The sequence below is a fragment of the Bison bison genome, unplaced genomic scaffold (assembly GCF_000754665.1).
Source record: "Bison bison bison isolate TAMUID 2011002044 unplaced genomic scaffold, Bison_UMD1.0 scf7180017864526, whole genome shotgun sequence".
In the NCBI taxonomy this organism is placed as follows: domain Eukaryota; kingdom Metazoa; phylum Chordata; class Mammalia; order Artiodactyla; family Bovidae; genus Bison; species Bison bison.
The window spans coordinates 1,508,954-1,517,257 of NW_011495077.1; the positions used below are offsets into that span (position 1 = coordinate 1,508,954).

At 41.1% G+C, this 8,304-nt stretch overlaps 2 pseudogenes; both read left to right on the top strand.

Moving 5' to 3' along the window:
- The first annotated feature begins 1,315 nt into the window (after window positions 1-1,315).
- On the top strand, window positions 1,316-1,494 carry LOC104981983 (annotated as a pseudogene).
- A 1,705-nt stretch (window positions 1,495-3,199) lies between these two features.
- The window catches only part of LOC104982087, a 24,317-nt pseudogene continuing 19,212 nt past the window's right edge, over window positions 3,200-8,304 (top strand).

Here is an 8,304-nt window from a genome sequence, read left to right on the forward strand (position 1 = left end):
GCCATTTCCTTCTCCAACGCATGAAAGTGAAAAGTGAAAGTGAAGTCGCTCAGTCGTGTCTGACCCTCAGCGACCCCATGGACTACAGCTACCAGGCTCCTCCGTCCATGGGATTTTCCAGGCAAGAATACTGGAGTGGGGTGCCATTGCCTTCTCCATGCTAAAAGTCTACGAACTTTCAATTATAAGATGAATAAAGTATGAGGATCTAATATAATGGGGTGAATATAATTGATAACACTATACTGTGTAATTGAAAGTTGCTAAGAGTGTAGAACTCCATTACTTTGGCCACCTCATGCGAAGAGTTGACTCATTGGAAAAGACTCTGATGCTGAGAGGGATTGGGGGCAAGAGGAGAAGGGGACGACAGAGGATGAGATGGCTGGATGGCATCACTGACTCGATGGACGTGAGTCTGAGTGAACTCCGGGAGTTGGTGATGGACAGGGAGGCCTGGCATGCTGCGATTCATGGGGTCGCAAAGAGTCGGACACGACTGAGCGACTGAACTGAACTGAACTGACTGAAAAGTGTAGAACTTACATGTTTTCATCAAATAAAAAGGTAAATATATAAGGTGATGAATATGTTAATTAACTCTGGGGGGGGGATCCTTTAACAGTATACACATCTATCAAATCATCACCTCTGTACACTTTAAATACCTTGCAATATTGTCAATTATACCTCAATAAAAAGGAAAAAAAAAACACACGAGGGAGGGAGGGTTGAGAGAAAGTAAAATGGTCTTTGTTTGCAAATGACATAATCATCTATGTAGAAAATCCTAAGGAATCTACCCCAAAATGTTCCTAGAATTAACGAATAAATGTAGTAAGGTTGTAGAATACCAGATTTTTGTGGGGAATCATATGGTCGTGGTGGTTTAGTCACTAAGTCCTGTGTGACTCTCAGGACCCCACTGAATCTTTGCCAGTCAGGAATCTAACCCATGTCTCCTGCATTGCAGGCGGATTCTTTACCACTGAGCTACCTGGGAAGCCCTTATAGAGAAGCCTATGATACTACCTTATATGCTAGCAATAAACAATTAGAAATTGAATTAAAAAAAAAATTTACAACAACACCAAAACATATGAAATACTTGAAGGGGTAAATTTAACAAAAGATTTTTAAGACTTGAATATGCAAGCCTGAAAACAATAAAACCACTGAGAAAAAATTAAAGGCTTTAATAATAAAAGGAGAAATACACTCATGGATTGCAAAAATTATTATTATTAAGATGTCACCTCTCATAAATTGCTGGTGAGATTATAAATTGGTACAATTTCAGCCTTGTTGAAGCCAAGAGAATAACATGGATCACCAGCAGCTCTACTGGAGCCATCTGAGACAATTCGGCCAGGGTTCTCACTCTTGCCAGGTCTGCTCAAACCAGCATGGTCTGATCCAGAAACAGGCCTCAATATGTGTCCCTAGAGTTTCCGCCAGTACACGAAAGACATCGGCTTCATTAAGTTGAACTAACTGAACTTCTTTAAGTGGATCATCCAGCACAGCTACCTTATGCAGAAACAATACCAGCGCTTTGCATATAAAAGTTTTTAAAACTTCAAAAATAAATAAATTGATACAATTTCATATTATCTAAAGAAGCTGAAGATCTGCATAACCCATAACCTACTAAAACCACCAAACCCAGCAGGTACCCTGGAGAAATTCTTACATGTGTGTCCAAGAGAGTTGTCCAAAAACACTCACAGCACACTTCTAGAAACTGGGGGAAGAAACTAGAAACAATTCAAATGTCTCTCCACAAAGTAAAGGATAAAGCAATGTTATATAATAGGATAGTATACAGCCACGAAATGAATGAATGATAGTCACACATTTTAAAATGGATGACTGTCAGGAACATAATATTGCAGTCAGAAAAGAATATACACAATTTGATGCCATTTATATAAAGTTCAAAAATGTACGAAGATAAAAATGTACTCTTTAGGAACAATACTTCGCATCCCTCTGCCCACTGGTTCCAGCATTCTCAGCCTCTGGGTGCCTCCCTACCTGTCCCTTTATGATGCCACCAGCATCTTTCTTAAAAAAGGAATTTAGTCCTTTCCCAGAGTCTCCAGGCTTTAATTCCCACATGCTGCTCAACAAACAACATTCTTAGGATATTCCCTTTTTATAGAGCAATAGGGATTATAAACGGTAAATTAATGTTCCTTCCCATTTTATTATTACACCACACTGCAGACTTCTATGTTAGTGCCCAACTCACTTCCTGCAGTGCTTATCCTTTAGCTTTCTCTAACATTCCATTAGGTACTTACAAGTCACACTATTTTAGAAATCTCAGAAACTTCACATTGCTCATGTAAAGGGTTTAAGGCCTTCAGTACTAGAAAGTTAATTACAGACATAAGGTGTATATAGTATCTAGCTTTGTTCACACCACAAACCAACTAATCCAAATTCCCTTGGTATGAAATATTCATTCATTCATTCATTCAGCCAATCAGCCATCTATGCATTTGTAACCAATATATCAACTGGTCCACCAACCCATGGAGATATGTGGCTACATGTGCTCATATTTTTTTTTTCCAGTTAATTATGTAAGCGTCCATTTTCTGTATTGACATCAGTTCTAATATCTGTTATTGGACCTACCTGTTTCTCCCCTAAAGGGTCCCTGAATTCCAGTCCTTACATAGAAAGACGGTTGGACAAGAGCCCACTCTCAGGCCCTGGATGGGACCCCCTCCCTACAATAATATTACAGAGTTTTAACAGTTAAGTGAAATCATTCTTTGCTTGTTCCTTGGAAAAGAGTTGACTTATTATATTTTGGAGAAGGAAATGGCAACCCACTCCAGTATTCTTGCCTGGAGAGTCCCGTGGACAGAGAAGCCTGGCGGGCTGCTGTCCATAAGATCACACAGAGGCGGACACAACTGAAGCAACTTAGCATGCATGCATGCATTGGAGAAGGAAATGGCAACCCACTCCAGTGTTCTTGCCTGGAGAATACCAGGGACATTGGAGCCTGGTGGGCTGCCATCTATGGGGTCGCGCAAAGTCAGACACAACTGAAGTGACTTAGCAGCAGCAGCAGCATTATATTTCACCTCAACAACCTGGAGAGAAAAAACTTGAGCAAAGATCCAGCTAGATCCTCAGTCTGGAAGGCTCTTTCCTTGTCAGAAGGCTCCTCCTTAAGAGGATGGAGGTAGGAGCCCAAGGAGTGGCTCTCCTTCCTCCCTGTGCTGATCACAGTGGCTGCCTTGGAGTAACCCTGGAGAGAGGGGAAACAAGAATTGGGCACAGAGAAAACACACTAAGACGCTAATTCAAGTTCTCTTCATAAACACAGTCCTGAATCTTGACTCTGTGGATGACATCTAGGTGAAACCTTCCCTTTGGGTGAAGTGTGCCTCCCTCCAGCAGAAGAAAGGAGCCTCACTTCACCCTGCCATCCTTAGAAATAAGCACTGTGTTCAGTGGCTTTACATGTAAACAAGACCTTGCAATCATTCATTATTTGCCCCACATTTTTAATGTACTCATTTAATGTAAAATAATTCCCAACCTGTGGAGCTGAATACAAATCATAACCAAGATATATTTTAAAAGATTTTCCAATTGTCTGTTTATCCTTCTTAATCCTCCCTATCTTCTTGTCTTTTAGGTCATCTACCCCTTTGCTGTCCAACTTACTGGAAGGAGAGAAAAGGAGTCAGTGCCGGAAGAAGACGTGAGGGTAGGTAGTTTCTAACTAAACTTCTGCAGACAGTACAAACCAGCATTAAAATGGTGATGCTGCCGATGAAGTTATGTAGCATTTCCTAAAAAGGCCTCTTATCAATCAACCAATAATTATTTACTGAGTCCCTGCCATATGCCTAACATTCAATCACTCATTCAACAGAATTTTGCACTGCCAGGAGCTGTGTTAGGGACTGAAATGCAAAAATGAGTAAGATATGGTATCTACTCTCCAATAGTTCTTTTCTGAAATAAATAAATAACTATAAGACCACCAATTCATACAACTGAAGAATAATCTGTATTAAATTATGTGCACTAGAAATGCATGTCCATAGACAGTAGAGCTCAGTGGACTGAAATTGTAAAGATGAAAAAAAAAAAAAAAACCCTTCTTAAAGGAGGAAGTGTCTGAAAAGAGCTTTGAAAGAGAAGTAAATAATAGATAAGCACAAGAAAGGAGGGAAGGCACCCCAGACTGTGGGAACAGCTTTGGCAAAAGCCAGAGGCTGAAATAGGCTTGAGATGCTTTGGGAGCAGCAGGGAAATGGAAAAGACAAAGTAGGCTCTTCATTAGCTCTGCAAACCAGTTTAAACCTCTTTCCAAAGGAATGGTGAAATTTTGATAAGATATTGTATGTGGGTTAAGAGTCTTTTAACTGTGGCAGCTTATAATTAAACCATTGTCTCTAGTCATTGTTAGACAGCTACTGAGAAAAGCCAGCTACCCCATGCTAATGTATAACTTCTTTGTTTCATGCAAAATAGTCAGCTCCAGTCTGAAAAAGAGCTGTGTGCCTCTATTCAAGTAGAAATGAATACCTCCTTCTGGTTGGATAATAAAAACCCAGGGCTTTCAAGCTCACAGGGCCTTTCCTGGACACACAGTCAGAGAATCATGTAATTTTCTCTCTTTTCCTTCTATGTATGTGGAAAAAGAAGCAAAAATGCTCTGCATGCAGGAAAGTCAAGAATAAGCCAAGACCTGGCTGTCCCCACGCAAGGAATCATGCAAGCAGATGCAGCCACCGATCACAAAGGCAAAGAACAATATCAAGATACACTCCTGAGGAAAGGAAAGGAGAAGAAGGACTTTCAAAAAATCAAAATGAAAGGAAATATAAGGGAAGGGAAATCTAAATCACCAGGAAAAGTGTCTGTCTATAAAATTAAAGTTCAGAGAGAACATGTAAAGATTGCGTGCTAAGTCACTTCGGTCATGTCCAACTCTTTGCAAGCCTAGGGACTGTAGCCTGCCAGGCTCCTCTGTCCATGTTTTCTCCAGGCAAGAGTACTGGAGTGGATTGCCATGCCCTCCTCCAAGGGATCTTCCCCAGATAAAGATTATCCAATCCCAATCCTTTTTATCTCTGACTGTTACTCACACTCCTGAATTTTCTTCAGGAGTGATGAGAAAAACTGAATAAATAGGAGAGGCCCAGAAATGAATTTTGCTTTTTTTAATATCAAAAATAAAAATCCTTGACACTAATAATTAGTTAGCTAGCCAAAGTTTTTAATGTTGTCCACCCTAATGAAGCAGAGAAGGCAACGGCACCCCACTCCAGTACTCTTGCCTGGAAAATCCCATGGATGGAGGAGCCTAGTAGGCTGCAATCCATGGCATTGCTAAGGGTCAGACACGACTGAGCGACTTCACTTTCACTTTTCATGTTCATGCATTGGAGAAGGACATGGCAACCCACTCCAGTGTCTTGCCGGGAGAATCCCAAGGATGGGGGAGCCTCGTAGGCTGCCGTCTATGGGGTCGCACAGAGTCGGACATGACTGAAGCAACTTAGCAGCAGCAGCAGCACCCTAATGAAGAAAGTGAAAAGGGACTTCCCTGTTGGTCCAGTGGCTAAGACTTTGCGCTCCCAATACAGGGGGCCTGGGTTCAATCCCACATGCTGCAACTAAGACCTGGTACAGACAAATGAATAAATATTTTTTAAAAGAGGGTAAAGAAAATTCAGGAGTGATGAGTAACAGTCAGAGAAAAAGAGGATTGGGGTTGGATAGTCTTTATTTCTAAACATGAGCGTTTCTTAATGGTGCAATCTGTTATACTAACCATTAGAGTGAGTAACTGAAACATCCTACAAAACCTTTTCTGAGCTTTCACAGTAGAAAGGATCCTCTCAAAAATGACCTATTATGGTAGGAAAAGTAGAGTATATGTATGTGAAGGATCCTTAAAGAGTCTGGAGCTCTTATGTTGCCAGTAGGAATGTTCAACAGTCTTTAATAAAGATAAATATAAACTTACCACATAATCTAGCAATCCCACCTTTAGATGTTTACCCAGAGGAAATAAAAAAGTATGTCTACTCAAAGACTTGTATGCAAATGTTCATAGAAATTTACTCAAAAATAGCCCTAATTTGGAAACAACCCAAATATCAACTGGTGAATAGATAAATAAATCAATGGGATACTCATACTGTTAGGGAAAACACAGTGACTGAAATACCCTACCCTGGCCAAGCACCATAGTAACCATTTGCATGAGTTATTTTACGATGGGAGGCCCTGGTAAGGAACACAGAACTAACAAGTTACCACTAACCAGAAGTATTCAGGAAAGTTTAAAAGGAGATGCCATGTGTCCTACCACCTCCCAGAATCCTCACTGGAATTCTTGGTGGAGCAATGCATCCACCACCAGGAAGGACCTTGAGCCAGAATGACTGGCCAGAGACAACCCAAAAACTAATCCCATTATAATAAAACCCAAGACTGCAAGCCATGTGGCAGAGTCCTCCTGGGTTCCCTTACCCTCCTGCTCTCCTCCCAGGCACCCTTTCCCAGTAAAGTCTCTTGCTTTGTCAGCATGTGTCTTCTCGGACAATTCATTTCCAAGTGTTAGAACCCAATCTCGGGCCCTGGAAGGGGTCTCCCTTCCTCCAGCAATACCACAGAATGCTGTGCTTGCATGCATGCTCAGTTGCTTCAGTTGTATCTGACTCTTTGCAACCTATGAACTGTAGCCCACCAGGCTCCTCTGTCCATGGGATTCTCCAGGCAAGAATACTGGAGTGGGTTGCCATGCCCTCCTCCAGGGAATTATCCGGATCTAGGGATCAAACTCATGTCTGCCTGCATCTCCTGCATTGCAGGTGGATTCTTTACCCACTGAGCCACCTGAGAAGCCCCATGGAATGCTACTCAGCAATAAAAAGTTATAACTAATGATATAGGCAGAAATATGGACTCATTTCAAAAGCATTTGCTAAGTGGAATAATCCAGACACTAAAGACTACATACTGCATGATTCCATTGATGTGACAGTCTGGAGAAGGCAAAGAGTACAGAGATCAGATTGATGGTTACCAGGGGCTGAGGATAGGAAAAGGGAATGGGTTCCAAAAAGGAGGGAATATTGGAAGGAGTTATGGAACTCTTCTATATCTTAATTCTGTGTGTGTGTGTTGTATTTTGAGAACTTTTCTCTGCCATGTGGAAGGTACACATATTGACAGCCAACTGAATAGACCAAGATTGTGAGCAGTCTTTTTTCTGACTGTGCCAACTCTCAGGGGCTTTTTGAGATCTTAACCATCATTGCATCAGCTATACAGTGAAAGCCTTTCTTTTCTTAGACTATCCTGGGGAATAAATTTTCTGGATCTTGTATCTGTGGCATCCTTCGTGATCTCTTGTGGGGACACCTCTTTTATCTTATTGGTTTGATTCACTATTAAGATATATTTTGACATGTCTGAACCTCTCGACCCCATCTTTGTAGTCTCTTGCTTTAGTTTCTTTCTTAGCCCCGCCGTGCACGTTCTCGGGACCTGATCGACTTTGCCAGCTGGCTCCGGCAATATTTCATAAATGGCCAGATGACAGATCATTTACACTGGAGAAACTTCTAAACTGGTAAATTTTTAAAGAGCTCTCATCATAAACAGCTGTTTTATTGGTGGAAAAAAAAGTTAAATAGTGGGAAAATATATATATAATGGTTAACCTAAGAACTCCTTTAATTTGGAAAAAATGGTTTGAGAATCTTTATTTGTGGTCTCTGCTTCTGCTCAATGAGTCTTATCGATGCTAATAAAAAAATTAGGATAATTAATATTAACTAGGTTTATTAGCAGGGAAGTAAGAAAAAACTTAAGTCTAGAGACTTTTTCCCAACAAGGTGGAAATTTTAAAAGAACTCATCACAAAAGTATAAAAATTTTTAGATGATTATTAAGAAATGAAATAAATAAAATAGATGTTAATAGGATTAAAAACAAAAAGTTTTGATACAACACTACCTAAGGTCGAATGAGTCAAAGTGAAGTGAAGTAGCTTAGTCATGTCCGACTCTTTGCCACCCCGTGGACTGTAGCCTACCAGGCTCCTCCCTCCATGGGATTCTCCAGGCAAGAATACTGGAATGGGTTGCCATTTCCTTCTCCATGGGATCTTCCCGACCCAGGGATCAAACTCTGGCCTCCCGCATTTCAGGCAGACGCTTTAACCTCTGAGCCACCAGGGAAGCCCCAAATGGGTCAAAGGGACCCTCTATTGGTCCCTCACTGTGTGGTCAGTCCATTCAAGACGGCTGT